The 19,300-nt window shown below is 42.7% G+C and overlaps 1 protein-coding gene and 1 long non-coding RNA gene across 4 annotated transcripts in view; one reads left to right on the top strand and one right to left on the bottom strand.

Annotated features, from left to right (window-relative positions):
* LOC143823086 (uncharacterized) overlaps positions 1–7,199 on the top strand; it is a 74,658-nt gene extending 67,459 nt beyond the window's left edge. Inside the window, exons 2-3 of the long non-coding RNA XR_013226377.1 lie at positions 5,467–5,542; positions 6,893–7,199. This is a non-coding gene — a long non-coding RNA (uncharacterized LOC143823086). The remainder of the gene's footprint in view (positions 1–5,466; positions 5,543–6,892) is intronic.
* The window catches only part of AFF2 (ALF transcription elongation factor 2), a 417,511-nt gene that overhangs the window by 311,336 nt on the left and 86,875 nt on the right, over positions 1–19,300 (bottom strand). Inside the window, exon 1 of one of the 3 annotated variants that reach the window (XM_077308981.1) lies at positions 3,587–3,711. The exons of 1 other annotated variant lie outside the window; for it this stretch is intronic. The gene's annotated coding sequence lies outside the window, so the exon portion shown is untranslated. Of the gene's footprint in view, positions 1–3,573; positions 3,712–19,300 lie in introns of those variants that run through there. One more of the 3 variants, XM_077308980.1, reaches the window with a different exon arrangement.

Genomic DNA, 19,300 nt, shown 5'->3' with positions numbered 1-19,300 from the left:
ACCTCCCAACCACAGGACCTCTGTCTTGGAGGTGTTGAGTTTCAGGAGACTCTGCTCAAACCATTCAGTCACCGCTTCCAAATATCTCTCAAATGGTTCCGGGGGAGAATCTGGGCTGCCGTCTATGAGGAGATAGAGCTGGGTGTCATCAGCATACCCAACCCAAAACTCCGTACCAGCTGGGCCAGAGGCCACATGAAGATGTTAAAAGTGTGGGGGAGAGAACCGCGTCCTGAGGGACCCCACAAGGGAGTCTATAGGAGTGCAAGAATTCATCCCCCACCGCAACCCACTGGGTCCGGTTCTGGAGAAAGGAGCGTGTCCAGCGAAAAGCTGTTCATGTATCCCCGTGCCAGCAAGGCGATGGACCAACAGTTTGTGCTCGACAATGTCGAAAGCGGCCAACAGATCTTAAAGAACCAGCATGGCTGGCCCACCCCTATCCAGCTGGCGATGAAGATCATCCAACAGGACAACCAACACCGTTTCTACCCCGTGGCCAGGACGGAAGCCAGACTGATATGGATTGAGTGCTGAAGTTTCCTCCAAGAATGCCAGGAGCAGGCCTGCCATGGCACTTTCAACTACCTTACCCAAGAACACCAAATGCGACACCGGGCAGTAGTTGGCCAGATCCCGCAGGTCCAGCAATGTTTTTTTTTTAGGAGAGGTCAAACCACTGCCCCCTTCAGCTGCTCGGGGAATTCCCCAGAACCCAGGGAGAGGTTGATAATATCCCTGAGCTGGCCTCCTATCCACTGCCACCTCCTTTGAGGAGCCAAGATGGACAGGGATCAAGGGGGCAAGTGGTTGCCCTAACTGACCCCAGCAGCTTGTCCACTTTGGGTAAAGAGAGCCATCTGAAGTCATCAAACATCACCTCCAAAGGCAGCCAACAGGCCTCCAGTTCATTTACTGTATTAACCATGGCGGGAAGGTCACAGCAGAGCAACGAGCCTTTATCTGCAAAATAGCTCGCTAATGCCTCACAGCCGATTTCCAATTGACTACAATTACACCCTTGAGGGCAGAGAGAGACCTAACTACCCTGAATAATAGGGCTGGGCGAGCACTTGTGGGTGTGATTTCCATCACAAAAAAACTCAAGTTTTGCCACTTTCATGCCACTTTCATCACCATCTCATCCGCCCTCATAAGCTTGCGATAAGATGTTCTTGCAGCTTTGTCGTGAGTCTTCTGCCACACTTGCTCTAGTCGTCTCACTTCCCTTTTCTTCACCCGGAGCACCCCGGTATACCAAGGGGCCCATTTGAGTCGAGGGCAAAGAGGACGTTTAGGGGACATTTCATCTATGGAAGCCGTCAGTCCTCCACCAAGGCCACCAGTGAGTCACCAGGAGGCATCGGGTCCCGCAGAGTATTACGGAAACCAAGTGGATCCAGGAGCTTCCCAAACTGGATCTGACAACTCTACTTACCATCCCCAATAGTGGTTCGGAGGTGGGGTGGGGCTGGCAATCAATTTTAGGATCATTATATATACACTCAGGCAAGACATTTTTACAGCGTAGAATGCTTTCTAATATTTCTTTGTTCCACTAAACAACTAACCCAGGAATCATATCATTTATACCCTTTAAGCCAGGGGTAGTCAACCTGTGGTCCTCCAGATGTCCATGGACTACAATTCCCATGAGCCCGTGCCAGCATTGGCTGGCAGGGGCTCATGGGAATTGTAGTCCATGGACATCTGGAGGACCACAGGTTGACTACCCCTGCTTTAAGCTATGTGGGAAGTGGGACTTCTGTTTCTTCAAAGTATTCGTGTGAGTGCAGGATTTGAACCCTGTCCTACACTGCTTTTCTATCTTTTGCACACCACCCAGAAATGAAAAGCCTGAAGCTGAATTAATTTAGTGATAACCTCCAACTAAAAGGGAGGGAAATAGCTCGGGAGCAGGGAATCTCTCCCCCCACCCCATGACCAAAGATGTCAGTTATCTGTAACCCTGTCTTTGTACATCTGCCAGATTTGGATGACAAGCTGAGATCTCACACTGTCTTTGCTCATGAAGAGGACAGAAGCACAGGGGCTTCTTGGCTTTGCAAAATACCTTCTACTTCTCCAGGGGGAAAGAGATGTAATTAAAAGACTGAAGGAAAAAAAGAGGGAGAGAGGAGAAAGGTGGGGAAGGGAAAATGTCCAGTTTGACTACAATGACAACCTTTCACAAGCAAAGCATTGGGGAACATGTCAGTGTTTACAGCAGGCATTTGATTATTTCAAACCTTTAGGGTCTCTGTTTCAATTAACAAGCTGCCAAACTGCAGATAACTACCAGAAGTCTAAGTAATATTACCAGCATCAAACTGTTATCTATTAAGAGCCAGCTTGGTGTAGTGGTTAGGTGTGCAGACTTCTGATCTGGCTAGTTGGGTTTGATTCTATGCTCCCCCACATGCAACCAGCTGGGTGACCTTGGGCTCCCCACGGCACTGATAAAGCTGTTCTGAACGAGCAGTAATATCAGGGCTCTCTCAGCCTCACCTACCCCACAGGGGGTCTGTTGTGGGGGGAGGAAAGGGAAGGTGAATGGAGACCACTTTGAGACTCCTTCGGGCAGGAAACCAACTCTTCTTCTTCCCCTTCATTTATGCCTAAGTTTTTTTATATATATACTCAGATGGATGGATACAGCTCCTTGCTACATTCCATTTTACACAGACAATCACATTTATACACTGCAGTGAAATGGACACAGAACTTCATGGATGAGATCTATCAGTAAATCTTGTGTGTGTTTTTTTAAACTAACTAGGTTGATCATTTTCTATACTAGTAAATTTGGGGTTGAGAATGCAAACAGGGTAGTTGCAAAATATTAAAGCCCTATGGAGAGGGGAGAAATGGAATGTGGCATGGTCTGGAAGAAAATCCTAGCCTTTTCAGAAGATTCCCTACCTACCTACCCCACCCCACAACAGCGTGAGCGTTGCACATGCACATGACTCCTGCCCTAATCCAAAACTTGGTAGCAAAGAACTGAGTGTGAATATGAGCTCCTAGCCAGGCAAGGCTAGCAAGCAGAAAAGAAGGAAAGAATCACATTGCAGTTTTAAACCCTAACCCTAACCCTCAGACATTTCCTATCCATCCCTATCTTTTACCTCCAAAGCTAACCAATGAGAGAAGGCAAAAATAAGGTGACCAGATTGTCCCACTTTTGGAGGGACATCTGGGGGCACCTGGAAAATTGTACTTATATTGAAATTTTAAATATATATATTACAATACTATTTTTGCATTCTATGTGTCCTATGAAACTTTTTGTTGCTCTATATAGACCAAATTTTTAATCAAGAACCCCCCTCCCCCCGGTCAATGGTGTCCCACTTTACCAATGTTAAAATCGAGTCACCTTTGGCAAGATAGTACTGCTCGAGGTCAGATTCTGCTCAAGGGCTGCTAGTTGCCGACCCCTGGTTTAAAGATTACAACTGTACTCATTCTGTTTGGATCACATGAATTTACTGAATGATCCTCTTCCCACATAGCGGCATCTTTCACCCAGTTTGTCCTATTTCATTTTAAACTAAACTGCAAAAAGCTTACAAGCAGGTCTCACTTCCTGTTGTGACTTCTCAGGAACTGTGTCGTTCAAGTCACATTGGGTTTGTAGAACCGGTTTCTGGATATGGATTCTCTGCCATTTTTGCCAGGCTCCTGAGATCTCTGTTCACTGACTAAGCACCACATTCCATGTTCCATTGTGATGTCAAAAACCATATTATAAATGTGACATCAAGTGGCATTAGCTTATAGGCCACTCCTCTGAGCACTATGATATCCTATGATGAGAAACTCAACAGGAGCTTTCCCACCCATGATTTGCTTTCCAAATCCAGAACCCCGTAGAGGAAGCAGCTCACATCCAAATTTATGGAGGATTACTATGTGTTCTATGAAACTTTTTGTTGCTCCATATAGACCAAATTTTAAATTAAGAACACCCTCGGTCGATGGTGTTCCGCTTTACCAATGTTAAAATCTGGTCACCTTACTCATGACCCAAACTCCTTCTGAACCCTAACTGACGGTTTGAGAATCATTGTGCAAGGGAATGATACCAAATACACAGAGATACTTCGATATGTAGCAAACTCACCTTCTAAAACATCAGGCTATAGCACAGAACAATGCATTCCCACATCTCTACTAGGAATGCATTTAATCTGTATCCAGCCTTTCTGCATCAGGAAGATAACCAAACACCAACAATGCTTGCCTTTCCAGCTCAGCAGGCCAATATAGTGATAGATTCACACCGTGAGATATAATGAGCTACACACAGCTTTGGCCATGTATAAAGTCACCGATTTCTAATCGAAGCCACAATTACAAATTTAAGCGCTGTCTAATTAAAATCACAGTTATGTATTTAGCCTCATGTTATAACTACTGCAGTTTTATAATTACAAGCATCTCTTTATCTACTCAATTAAAGTACTTAGGATGGAGGCAGATTGTGTTTGAACCCATGAACTTCTTCCAGACTGGTGATTAACCCCATATCTGCCTACTTTATTGTTTCTAAGGCATGTATTCTCATTTTCATATGGAATCAGGACTGTGCAAAACCACAAGAAATGCTGAAGCTGAAATAGACATATACGGCAAACATATTTGAATAATTTAATTATGAACATTTGCTAGTTCGGATTTTTGAGGCGTTTGATGCAGCAGGAAAAATCTTCCCCCATAGCCCAGCTTTTGCAAACATTCATCTTTCCTGCTGCATTAGGCAAAAACTTTTACCCAGGCTGCTGTTGTTTAGGCTTCCTGAATCAATCAGAAAGGTGATCCCACCCAATCACGGATCACAGCATGAATGTGACAATGTCCTGATGTTATTTCTCCTGTGATTACGTCACCAGACATCAGCAAAGAAAAACAATTATCAACCAGATTTGATGGCACAGTACTGCCACTGAAGAGGCGGCGCTAAATTAAAATAAAAAGTAAACCTGGGCAAAAGTACATACTGTTCTAGAAGACATGTTTAATATGAAATGTTTCCTATGAAAGCTGAATTTATGTTGTTAAGCATGTGTCCAGAACTACTTCCATCTCACGCCAGGAACTTCATCTTCCATGCTACGACAGCGACAAGATTAATCTTGGCCAAGAACTGGAAATTCCATGAGATACTAACCATCGACTCATGGCTGGACAAGCTTGCTGAACTTGCAAAAATGGCAGAGCTCACATCCATAGTTAATAAAAAACCAAACAAAGTCTTCCAGGAGCAGTGGAGCTTTTATCTGGACCCTCTTGTTAAATGAAGCTTGAACACACACGCAAAAAAAATGAAACTATGGGAGGTATAGGGATGGGGATATAGTGTACTGAATGTATATCTATTTTCTTCCTTTTTGTATAGCCTTATAGAAAAAAATAAAGTTATTAAAAATTAAAATTAAAAGCAAACTATTTTATAAATCCCAGGTGGAGGAGATTGCCAAAGATGAGGATACTGGTTGTGAAAAATGAGGTGACATTACAGCTCAGTCCTCCATAGGAGGTAGGATGGTCCTTGCCTTGGTAGTAAAAGTTTTGATTGTATTGTTTTTAGAATGGGGTTTTATGGCATTGACTCCAAGGAGGATGGCGGGCTAGAAATTTAATAAATAAATAAATAGACATGTTGACATATTAACTTTTTGAGTTAGCTTTATCCCATTTATCCAATTTGTTAACTTAATAATCAGATTTGTTTTACATATTCAGGGGCAGAATGTGAAGATGGTTCTAACATCTTAAATAACCCTTGCTCCACTGAGTAAAGGCAAGAGACAAGGAACTTTGTTGGGTGGTCTCCCACCATAACCTGGCCAGTATACACTTGTCCCATTTGTACTTAAGTTATTTGAAGCTCCGTTATTTCTATTAACTGGCCCCATTATTTTCAGTTGAACTTGAGCTTCATTCCAGTACATATCAAACAAAAATGGCTGAATAACTGGACAGACTATATGGATGGATTTTGTTTGTTCTCAACTAAGGAAAATGTGAATTTGTAGAGACCTATGTCACAAAAACTTGAGTGAAAACTTGTTAGCAACTTCTAAAATGTAAGGATAGGAACAATTTCTTGCATCTTCAAAAATACATTACTGCACAAATTCTGCTGCTTAATAGCAAGTAGCTCACATACTTCTAGTTTTCATGATGGTTCAAAGGTATTCATTGTGATAAAAACAATGGCTCTGATTTCTTCTAGCACCAATTAGATTGCTGAATAACACTGCCTCTTAATAGACAAATGAATCAAAGTCAGCCTATTAATTAAATTGTATGTATACACATTCACCTGTGTTTTTCCAAAATGAATGCCTCTGTTAAGTAAATATCTATTACTAAACTTCAAAATCAATTGTTTGTCCATGAAATACAGCTTGTTCCATATTTGATGTTCAACAGTTGTGCACAAAAACCCTCAAGATGACCATTTTTTATCTGCACCGAAGTGCTAAATCTTTCATAGATTTGCATAATGCCACAAATGACAGCATGCTTGATACAAAGAGATTAAAGTCTCTGCACAAAAACAGCACCCAGTGGGTTTACTGGCTCTTTACTGAAATGTAAGTCGCAGGCTTAAATTCAAAACATAGCTCTCTGTCTTTCACAATTTGTCTAAAGCCTATCAAATCAGTTTTTTTTCTGCCGTGTCAGAATTTTGCAAGGTCAGTCTTGGTTATTAAGATCAGCTATGTTTCCTGCCTGGCTGTGTTTGTCTTTCTGTTATATGGAGGCAACAGACTGGCTCAAGGGCCTATGATTATGCTATGTTTTTAAGCTAAGGGTTGGGGTTAGACACCATGAGGGCGTATTCGTAAAAACGTAAATCTATTCCTTTTTTATCCTCCAGGAACTACAGGCAGCATACATTATTCTACCAACTTCCATTTCATCCTCAAAATCAGTCTGTGCGGTAAATTAGGATGAAAGAACATGATTGCTCCCAAATCACCTCGGAAGCTTCATGGCTGAGGATCAAACCCAGGTCTTTTCAATTCTAGTTCAACACTCCAGTCATTATGCCACACTGATTTCTCAATGTAATACCAAATTATGACTTGTTAATGATAATGATTGCCACAAATACAACACCGACTGAACATTAGGATCATTTCAATGTAAGTGTTGGACTGTATATTTCCTCATATTTGGCTACATACCATTGGAAATCAGAATCACAGCACTCATTGGCAATTCTTCAGGTGAATACAATTCTTCAGGTGAATACAATTCTTCAAGAGAAGACAAGGAGAACCCAGGCCTTTTCAATGGCAACCCCCTATATTGTAATGTAATTTATTTGAGAAAGAGAATGAGGTAACCAACGTCCTGTTTTTTGTCATGCGCCTCAGTTGCTCGTGCCATAACTTCAGAAACTGAAGATGGCTTTTGGCACACCCAGCTGTCATGTACCACCCCTCGAGGGTATCTGAGCTGTCATTAGCCAGCATCCCCTCGAAAATGGGGAGGACTCCTAACCCTTCTGGAAATACTGCATCCATGGGTCCTCGTTGAGGCCCCTCACTCTGCCGATCAACATGTGAAGGTCGCTAATGTACTGGGACAGGGGGTGCCCCTCTGCTTGATCTGCTGCAACACAGCCCTGGCCTTGTGTTCTCAGAAGGGGTCCCTGAAGCGCTCCTCTAGGGCAGCCCTGAAAGTCCAAAAGTCTGTGAGCTCAGGATTCTCTGGATCGTGGAGGCTGGCCTACCACTGCACAGAAATGCAAAGATATTAGGCAAGAGAGATGGTGTTGTCTTTTTAAAAATGCTTCAATTCCAAATAGTACATACCTCAACACATGAAACATACTAATACTAATAGATCCCCAATTCTTAACAAGACCCACAATTTTTTCACAAAAATCTATACCTTCCATCGTAATACCGTTTTGCTTGTTTTAATTTTGGGGTGATGCATTTTCATCTATTCATGGTTTACCTCCACTGAAAGGACTTCAGTGTCTCATAACAAGAAAATGGGAGTTGAGAATGATAACGGGGGGGGGGGGTGCCATTATTAATGATGTGTGGAGAAGAATCCCATTTTCTTCATCTTTCAAAAAGCAAAGTAATTCAAAACTGAAGCTGAAATTTCATCTTCCTTCCATCCCCACACAACAGCATTCAGAGTCTCCTTAGAATCACAGCAGGGTACCTATCTAACACAGTCCCCTAATCCGTATCCTTTATCCCGGATGTAATTTATCTGGTGCCAAGACTCTCTAATGAATTTCACACATGTGTACTTAAAATTTGTTACAGCTTACCAGTTCAGTATGATAAGAAATAAGTAGAATACTGGATTTCAGGGCTCTCCAACAAAGATATATGAAGGAGTATACTAATGTCAAAATCTGTTTGAGGAGGTGGGATAAGGGGAAGAAAGGGGTTGATACAATTCCATAGAATCATAGAGTTGGAAGGGACTTTATGGGTCATTTAGCCCAAACCCCTGCACTATGCAGGACACTCACATCCCAATCGCTCATCTACTGTAACCAGCCACACCCTTGAGCTTTCACAGAATCAGCCCCTCCGTCAAATGGCTATCTAGCCTCTGTTTAAAAATTTCCAAAGATGGAGAACCCACACCTCCCGAGGAAGCCTGTTCCAATGAGAAATCACTCAAACTGTCAGGAATTTCTTCCGGATGTTTAGATGGAATTACTTTTGAATTAATTTCATCCCATTTGTTCTGGTCTGCCCCTCTGGGGCAAGAGAGAACAACTCTGCTCCATCCTCTAAATGGCACCCTTTTAAATACTTGAAGATGGTTATCAGATTCCCTCTCAGTCGTCTCCTCTCTAGGCTAAACAGACCAAGCTCCCCCAACCTTTCTTCATATGTCTTGGTCTCCAAGCCCCTCACCATCTTTGTTGCCCTCCTCTGGACACATTCCAGTTTGTCAACATCCCTCTTCAACTAGAGTGCCCAAAACTGAACACAGTACTCCAAGTGAGGCCGAACCAGAGCAGAGTAAAGCGGTACCATCACCTCCCGTGATCTGGACACGATACTCCGTTTGATTCAGCCCAAAATCCCATTTCCCTTTTTAGCCACTGAGACACACTGCTGACTCATGTTCAATGTATGGTCTACTAAGACTCCTAGATCTTTTTCGCACATGCTACTGCCAAGACAAGTCTCCCCCATCTTATGTTGGTGTATTTGGTTTTTCCTACCTAAATGCAGAACTTTAATATGATAATTTAATTTTCATATCCAGGTAGAGATGGAATCTTTCAAAATTGATTTATAATGTGCTAAATTCCATGCACAAACAATTTTTTAAACTTGAGCCCCTACCTGTTTGTATTCTTCCATTTTCCAAATGTCTATAACTTGCCAAGAGGATATTTGAATAGCTCCACTTACCCTGAATACACACTATTTTTAAAAGTTCAGTCTATGATACTGCTATATGGTCCTATTTCAACAGAAAAGCGAGTCTTCTCAATTAACCTCCCCCCAACATTTAGAATGGTGTTTCCTAAGCATCTTCAGTGAAAAAGAAATAAGAGTAGAAAGGATATGAATATATTATCTTTGATCACAACTGTACCTTGTAAGATGTTTGGAAATATTCCTAGCAACATTACTGTAGAAGAGAAAATTATGTTATTAATACAAGTCATTATCCGGGTTAATAAATAAGTTGTAATTGCAACACCATTCATTTATAATTCATGCCCTTACACAATAGTGTTCAACAATCATATTTTCAGTGGGACCATTCTGATTACAAAGTGATTGGACTCTGATTTACACAACAATTACTCACCTTTGTAGAAGTTTTTCCAAATGTCAGAGCTGACGTTTAGGAACTATAATCACATAAACACTTTGTTTTATACTGTGCTGTTTTTTTTCTGAACAAACAAATTGAGACCTAATAATTCTATGAAAGAGCCTCTATGAAAGAGCAACTGGGAAATTACACATTGCCTATGCAACTTTACAATAAGCTTCAAATGCAACAGTTTGATAAGAGCCTCTTGTGGCACAGGGTGGTAAGGCAGTGACATGCTGTCTGAAGCTGTCTGCCCATGAGGTTGGGAGTTTGATCCCAGCAGCCGGCTCAAGGTTGACTGAGCCTTCCATCCTTCTGAGGTCGGTAAAATGAGTATCCAGCTTGCTGCTGGGGGGTAAACGGTAATGACTGGGGAAGGCACTGGCAAACCACCCTAATATTAATATTTAAATTTTAAAAATTAAAAAATTAAATATTAACATTTAAATTTAAAAAAATTAAAAATATGTGAATGCCGCAGGGCATTTTGAAAATGCCACAGGACACGGGGCAAATGCCACAAATGCGGGACTGCTCAGCCAAAGGTGGGACAGATGGTCAGCTTAAGTTGGCAAGATGCATTCACGCAGGGCAATGGCAGCTTGCCTGACTTTGGTTAGCATGTACCTCCTTGTGGGAAATAATGCAAGTAGAAGTTAACATTTTAATAGGATTAATCCTCAATTCACTAATCAATTATAGATTGAAAGAAAACCATATGTAGGCCTTTGTAAGCTGCAGATGGATTCACATTGATCTATGGGCTCCAACAGCAACACAAACAGCACTGGAAATTTCAGTATAAATGAATCTACTGGTTATACAGGACACCACTCTAGACTAGATTAATTACATTCCAATAAATTATTTCTCTCTGTGTTGAAGCCTTCCTTAATTGATTCTACTTAGTACAGAGGCATCCCTTAGAAAAATTTTAAAAGTGGATGGGAGTGCCAGGTGCCTTGCATTTCAAATTGCAAGCTATGCATCACTCCTTTTCCGTTAACCTCTTACATGCAGGCAGCTGCAGTGGTATGGCACAGGGTTTTCCAACATGTGGGCTAGAATCTAAAAGGTGACACTTCTTGTCCTTTGCACCCTTCTCTTTCTTTTCTCCTTGACAACTTTTCACATTCTCATCTCTTTTTATGACAATAAAAGGGGTGGGGGTGGGGGTGGGGAAACCTGTCTAGAAACATCTGGGGAAAAGGTTGGAAAGTAGGCAAGAGTTGTTTCTCATGTCATGGAAAACCCAGTGTAGAAGTCAGGAGGAGGATGTGCCAGCCATGCTGTGGAAAGATACTGGTTTTAGTAATCTCAATTTACTATCTCCAGTGTCTCAGTATAACAATTTATAAATGACACTCACATATATCCAGACATTTAATTATTTAAACCAATTTTTGGCTGTCCTCCAGGCCTTTTGGATGAATGAAAGAGGAATGCAATGTAATTATACATTTTCAAAATTCAACTCCCCTTTGAACTAGAGGAAAAGTTATATATAATTATGGATTCCCTTGTTAACCAAATGCTTGCTTGGCCTGTTTTTCTTTGCTATTCTAACTAACGCACATATCACACGTGAAAGGCATGTTTTGCCAAGCACACTGTAATATCAAAGAGAAACTTCCACCCGTGTTCCTTTTTTCCTTCTAAATACATAAGACCAAAAGATTAAGAGAATCTTCTTAAAATAATCCACAAAGTACCATATGGAAATTAATTTTGAAAAAGAGTTTATCAAATTAATTCCACTGATAGGAATGGACAGATTTGAGGCAATTAACTAAATATTTGGTTCCCTTCCCCTCAAGTTTCAATTCATTTTAGGAAATTAAACATTTTGTCCCACTTGAAGCCTGAAGATGTGTGTATTATTGAATTACTGTTCTAAAGGGATCATTCTCCTACAGTGGGGCCAAACTCATCCAGAGTGGTTAGGTCACGCCTCTGCTTGCCTAAGTAGGGCAATTGTAATACAAATTTCTTGCAGCCACTTAGCTGGTGACCAGAGCCTGACCTTCCAGTTTTAAATTGCCCTACTGCCTAGGTAAGAGATCTGAGCTCTGCTCCTGATCAATAGAATACATTGGATTTACAAAATAAAACAGCTGCTAATAAAGGATAATTTCCTGCTACAAACAACTTCCTTGCAACTGCAATTCTGAGAAAACTGCTAGAGATCTTTCTCCATGGCTCCCACTACCCACAAGTGGCTGGAGCCAGGACCGACCACGCTGCAGGAGAAAAACAGCAGGAAGGGTCAGAGGTGGCGGCCCAAGACCCTGAGGAGTGGCCCAGAACTCAGGGCCTCCACTCCTCCAGTGGACCCACATTGGGGCATGGCTGGCAGCAGCAGATTTCCCACCCACGGCAGGTTGGAAGGCTGGAGTACAGAAGGGCCCTCATGAAGGAGAAAGATTGAGCTTTGCCAAAAGACACTGGCTCCCATAAAGTGGCCCCAAAACCTGCAATGAAGCAGAAGCAAGACTCTAGCCACAGCTATAAGCACTCCAGAACTCCGGAATACAAGGGCATGCTAAGCAGCGACAGGTGTCCTCAGCTGAGGCAGTCTTTGATTGTTCTCCTGCACAATGTACAGAAGAACCTGCAAAGGAAAGCCCCCCCCACCCACCCCCCCACAAACTGCCAAGTCCCTATATACACATATGGGCTCATGCAGTCGTGGGGGCTGGGGCTTCATGAACCTGCAAATATCGTAGGAATTTGGAGATAGTGGTTCGTAAAGGGCCCATCTCTTGTTAGAACTGGCAGGCTGGAGGCAAGAAAAGAGAGAACAGAGAATTGAAAATACGCAGCCACTCCCTGAGAAGCTTCAGCTGCATTTGTGTGACTCGTTGTTCAGTCTTAGGTCAGCCAAGCTAAATGCATCAGTTTTCTGAAGCAAGATTGGGCACTATTCGCTCCTTGTCACATCCCGTCCTTGCTAAATTGGAAGCTGCAGTTGCACTCTCTGGCCAGATACAATGGTGGTGCTGTGGTGCAATAAAAATCAGGCCAGCAGCTACCTCTACTTGCTAGGCCCCATGGCTACAATATAAGTAGCAGTGTTAGGGCTCTGCTAGCATGAAGAAGAAGAAGAAGAAGAAGAAGAAGAAGAAGAAGAAGAAGAAGAAGAAGAAGAAGAAGAAGAAGAAGAAGAAGAAGAAGAAGAAGAGTTGGTTCTTATATGCCGCTTTTCCCTACCTGAAGGAGGCTCAAAGTGGCTTACAGTCGCCTTCCCATTCCTCTCCCCACAACAGACACCCTGTGTGGTGGGTGAGGCTGAGAGAGCCCTGATATCACTGCTCGGTCAGAACAGTTTTATCAGTGCCGTGGCGAGCCCAAGGTCACCCAGCTGGTTGCATGTGGGAGAGTGCAGAATCGAACCTGGCATGCCAGATTAGAAGTCCGCACTCCTAACCACTACACCAAACTGGCTCTCTCAGAGGTTTAGAACACTTGGAGCCTTACAAGGACTCTGACAAAATACTTCTCAGTTTCTAAGCAGAATACGGTGAAGTTGCATCTCCAGAGTATCTACCAGGACTGCTATTAGTTATTCGGTAAAATGTAGCTCTTGTCTCATCCAAAGTGAGAATCACTGGCTGGGAATAACTATCGTGTTTCCTCAAAAATAAGACAGTGTCTTATCTCAATTTTAGGTAAGAAAATGCACTAGGGCTTATTTTCGGGTAGGTCTTATATTTCTTCAATTGTTCTTTTTCTTCTTTCCTCCCCACTCTCCCTCTCCTTCCTTCCTTCCTTCCTTCCTTCCTTCCCACTCCCAATCCTTGTGTTCTTGTTTTTTAGTGGGTTTTTTTCCTTGCCTGCCCCCTCCCCGCTTTTCTTCCCCATCAGGACTCCCCCCTATTCGCCCCTGTCCCATTCAATCTTGGGCTTAGTCTCGCCCACCTAAGTCCCGGCTTGACCGTTTTGAATGTTGATGGTCAGTCTTTACTGATTTCTTTCTCCTGGGCTGACTGAGCTGGTTCCTGTGTGGCCGACTGTGGAGGGTCTTTCATAGTTCACCTGGCCCTGCACGCTCCAGGCAGTGGGCGGTCTATTGGCCATTCGGGTGGCTCCACGCGCTCCAGGGCAGTGACAAAGGCGATCCGGGCAATCTGGGGCGGCGTCATGCGCTTCCGGCAATGGCTGATCCAGGTGGTGGGCAGTTCGGGAGGTTCTGTGCGCTCCGGCTGGTGGGCGATCTGGGGAGTGGGTGTTTTACTTAGCGTGGTCCGCCTTGGTCCCATTTTGCTGCCTGAAGCTGTAATGACAGAGTTGGCTCAGTGCTGTGTCTGGGGTGTGGGGGTGGCTCAGCTCGTCTCTGTTGTGGCAGAAGAAAGTTGGTTTCCTTGCGGGCTGGGGTGAAGGTTTCTTTGGAGGGTTTTTTCCCCCCGGAGTTCAGCTGGGTTTGAATTTAATTATCGTTCTCTGTTTTTTTTTGCCAAATGTTAATGTTTTGGGTGGCTTTTTTTAGTCTGGGCCTGTTTAATTTCGGGAGCAGTCTGCTTGTTGGACTGCTCCAGCCACCATCTGCCAGCATTGGGTAGGTCTTATTTTGGGGGGAGGGCTTATACTAGCGGTGCATGAAAAAGTACCTGCTAGGTCTTACTTTTGGAGTAGGTCTTATTTTCGGGGGAACACGGTAACTGCTGCTATAGCAATTTGCATTTCATTATCTACCACTCTTGCAAAGTCACGTTTCACATCCACCATTTCCCTATTTTAATGGCTTTGGCAGTTTAATTCATGATGTCTGTTCATGTCAAATTGTGAGGTCACAATTGTGCAAAACTCTCCAGTGGGGAAAAAAACAGATGTTGAACATATTGTGTTGAAACCAAAAGATGGAAATAGGCCTGTGTCCAATTAATCTAGAAAGGAGGGAGAAATATTACAAAATGGTGTGACACAGAATGTCGGACTAAGATCCAGGAGACTTGGGTTCAAATCATCACTACGCCATGGAAGTTTGCTAAATGACCCTGGGCCAGTCAGTGTCAGCTTAATTTATTTTACAAATTTGGGCCTTGGGGAAAAGAAGCTGTGTAATCCCTGAGCTTTGATCAAGCTGCTGGAAACAACTCAACCTAGGTAGTTTATAGCACTGCAAAGGCTTTCACTATAGGTTTCCCTCTCTCTTCAGTTATTTCACCTTATATTTGAAGCTTGGAAGGCAAAAGAAAAATCATCCCAAAACTACAGTGCTAAATGCAGATTAATAAATTACTGATTATCCTTTTCAAGACACAATAAAAGACTAGATAACTTGATGTTATTTTTTCTTGATCCTATATATTCTTATTTTCTCGCTCAGTCTTCAATTTGGCTAGAATAAAGATCTGTCTTTGCATTTTTTTTTAAATTAAAATCCAGAAAACCAAAATATCTGGAAAGAATTCCAAAGGAGCAAAGGTTCCTAGTGCAAAGTGAAAAAGACATTCCTATTCAGATTTATGATAATATTCCAGAGTGTTAGCAAAACAGTGGAAACTCAAAATATATCAATGCTATCATTGTATTGTTTCTATAGATCAGTTTGGTGTAGTGGTTAGGAGTGTGGACTTCTAATCTGGCATGCCAGGTTCGATTTTGCTCTCCCCCACATGCAGCCAGCTGGGTGACCTTGGGCTCGCCACGGCACTGATAAAACTGTTCTGACCGAGCAGTGATATCAGGGCTCTCTCAGCCTCACCCACCCCACAGGGTGTCTGTTGTGGGGAGAGGAAAGGGAAGGCGACTGTAAGCCGCTTTGAGCCTCCTTCGGGTAGGGAAAAGCGGCATCTAAGAACCAACTCTTCTTCTTCTTCAAACATTTTTGGCACAGATCATGTTCTCTGAAGTTTTCCTTTGATCTTGATATTTATTTTATAGGGGTAAAAGATTACCCCTCCCAGCCCACATCTGTCACAAATGGCTAAAATCGCTACAACTTGGTCTTGTGGGGAAAGCATATAAAATGAACCGTAAGGAGCTGTCTATAACTATGACTAGACTAGTATAATGCAATGTAGATAGATAGATAGATAGATAGATAGATAGATAGATAGATAGATAGATAGATAGATAGATAGATAGATAGATAGATAGATAGACAGATAGACAGACAGACAGACAGACAGACAGACAGACAGACAGACAGACAGACAGACAGACTTCTCTAGTCTGTAAGCAGGCACAGCCAAATTACTTCAAAGAAGATGATGCCCCATGATGCTTCCATTCTTGAGAGGACAGGCAGGGGGCAAAAGAGCAAGGTCTTCAGCTAATTGCTGTCAGCAATTGATTATCTATTTGCCCATTATTTACTTAATGTGACACATTTATTGTACACCAAATGTTTCCCATGCAGTTCAGTCTCAAGTGAACACAAACAAATCCAAATTGCTATTTTTTCCTATTTATCTCTGGAATCTGTTAACCCTTTTCATTATGTTGCATGTTAATTTACTCTCACACTCTACCTGTAAGTTTGAACTGATTACTTCCATTCCATTCCATTGTATTTGAGGAAGCGTGCATGCACACAAAAGTTCATACCCTGAATAAAACTTTGTTGGTCTCAAACGTGCCACTGGACTCTAAATTTGTAACTAATGTGTGGTTTGTTCAATACCTGGGGAAAATAATGTTTCTTTCTTTTCTTTTTTCTTTTCTTTTCTTTTCTTTTCTAAAGACTAGGCTGCAAGCCTCCAATGGAAGCTAGAAGACTATGGGAAGGATTCTTGGAAGGGAAAAAGAACTATATTTAGGTTTGCTTGTCATCAAGAGCAGTGGTGGAACCGTGTGTGCCAATCCAGATAACAGTGAGGAAGAGATGAAAGTGCAGAAGTAAGTAGGAAGAGACTTTGCAGGGTTTACAAGCCCGTTCTTGAGTACCTGAAGCTGTCTTAGTAAGTTTTCATGCCCCGCTTTTCTCTATCTTAAGGAGTCTCAAAGCAACTTACAATCACCTTCCCTTCTTCTTGACACAGCAAGCAAGGAAGAGAGTTTTAAGAGAATCTGTGACTGGTCACCCAGAAGGTTTCATGCAGTGAAGCAGGGAATCAAACCCCATTCTCCAGATGAGAGTCTGGTGCTCATATCAGCAGACATTAAGGCCCACACTCACTGTCAGCTCTGAGCACCTGAATTCTTCCTTGCTGCCTAAGATAATTCTTGAAGAAGCCAGACTCAGCTTGAGATCATCCAGTGTTCTTAGGGCTGCACTATAAAATGTATTTAAGGAGCACATATTTGGAAAGCATTTGTTGTGCAAAATAAAGAGTCATGGTAGGGATATGCAGATGGTAGCTGGCTTGGTCCTAGATGACCCAGGAGGTCCCTTCCAACTCCATTATTCTATGATTCTATAGTCCTATGAAATTCCACCACTGAAAGGAAATAAGTACCATCTGGAATATAGTTATTGGTGGGGATGAAAGCTGCCCCTCAATCTAGACCCTTGGGGCCAAAACAACACATGGCATTAAATATTTTCACATTACCATTTTAAACAAGTTATTTGTTGTTGGCCTGATTTCAAGTCAAACAGTGCAGGGATGGCAGTTTCATGCGGCAAATTTCCTTCAGTTAATGGGCTGCCTCTGAAGCACTATTGTCATTTCAAACAGTGCCCCTTTTTTTTTTCTTGCCCTTTTTGCCTTATTATCTTCCTTGGAGGATTTTTTAAAAATATGCTAAACGTTATATAGGACTAAACCAATATAGCACTCCAGTACTATATGTTATTTTGAAACTGTGGGCTGTTGTGAGCAAAAATTCTACTTGGGGAGCCAAAAGAGCTTCTGGATTTAAGTTCCGAGCAAGACTTCATTTGACTATTGCGTAAATTAGTTTTTTTTAGAAGATTACTATTGTAGCCATGTAAAATTCTCAGAATGAATTCTTAAAAAATTGTATTTTAAGAATGATTTCATAGATTGTTCACTAACCCATAATATTAATCTAGAACAGTGGTTTTCAACCTCTTGATCATGGAGGATGGCCTGAAATGTTCTCCAGATTTCAAGGACCCCCATAAGTGAGGTCAACTGGTTACACCCCTGGAAGTCGTATGTTACAGGAAGTTACATCACCCAGACACTCCCACCAGATGTGACTTCAAAAGACCACTCCTATATAACAGGAAGTGATGTTGCTAGCCTTCTTCCTATGTTACCAGAATTGATGTATCTATTAGGCCTACCCACGCCACCCCCACCTAAATTTGACTTTCACACATTGCTAGAGAAGCCAACCTTCAGGGGAGGTCTGGCAACCTCAGTGAAGTACAAACTTATCTCCTTTGCTTCGTCAACAGAATACCTGCACTTTGGGCTTACTGGCTGTTTGCTCTTTTTCAAGGGAACCTTGGTGCTCATGGCTTCTCTCTCTCATGTTCTTATGGTTATCTGGTGAATATACCCAGCCAGGAGCAGGGATGGCTTCTGCAAGGCTACACTGCGGGGAGGTGAAGAGGAAGAAGCTGAAGCCAGACTCGAGGGTTCAGGAGGAGGAGGGATGCCTTACTCTACCCAGAGAGGTCTGGACTCTTGCTCAAGATTCAGCCACAGCCTCTCAAATCCACCTCAGGCACCTTTCCCCTGAAGAAAAGCAAACAGCCAGCAAGCCCAGAATGCAGGTATTTTTCTGCTCATGAAGTTTTATTTTTGTGAGTGCAGTATGCTAAATACCAAATTCCCTGAGCAAAACAAAGAAGCATCTGTCTCAGCTTTCAAAAAGCCCACCATGTACAGCAGCAATTCTCCTCAGGGGGAATGATCTGTGTGATTTGGAGGTGTCTTTGAGATATCGCCAGGAACTACCAGAAAGTTGTCAATCTTTGTAAGAGCTATGAATATTGTTTCCTATGGTCAAATATGGCTGTCAGGGCAAGGGGAAACCTGCCATGCAAGGAATCCTTGTGCAGGCTATGCAAAGTCCTTGCATTGGATACAGATGTAATAGCTCTTGGCTAGGGACGCCAGCCTCCAGGTGGGATCTGGAGATGCTCTGGAATTACAGCTCATCTCCAGATGACAGAGATCAATTCCTCTTGAGAAAATGGAGAGGGGACTCTGTGGCATTGTGCCCCACGCAGGGTCAGAGAAGCCAGCCTCAAGGTGGGAACTGGGGATCCCCTGGCACTACAAAGAATTTCACAACTTGCATCTGGTAAGTATTCCCTCTACTCCCTCCACAGTCCTGCCAGAAGCCAGGTGAAAATTAGCAACCCGGGGGGGGGGGGTGTAGCACTGCCAGATCCAGGCTGGAAAATTCCTGAGATTTGGGAATGGAACTTGAGGAGAAGGGGCATCTCAATGGGTGACAATGCCATCTCAAAGCCATCCTTCAAAATAGCCACCTACAACCAGCCCAACATGCCCAATAGCCGTTCCCCTATCCTGTTTAGCTAGTATCGTTGTCTTTTTCATATACAGTACAACTGCCTTGTGTAGTTGTACAATACTTATAC

The sequence above is a fragment of the Paroedura picta genome, chromosome 13, assembly GCF_049243985.1.
Source record: "Paroedura picta isolate Pp20150507F chromosome 13, Ppicta_v3.0, whole genome shotgun sequence".
Taxonomy (NCBI): Eukaryota; Metazoa; Chordata; class Lepidosauria; order Squamata; family Gekkonidae; genus Paroedura; species Paroedura picta.
The sequence above is the reverse complement of the archived record's forward strand: the minus strand, read 5'-3'. Positions and strand labels throughout refer to the sequence as shown.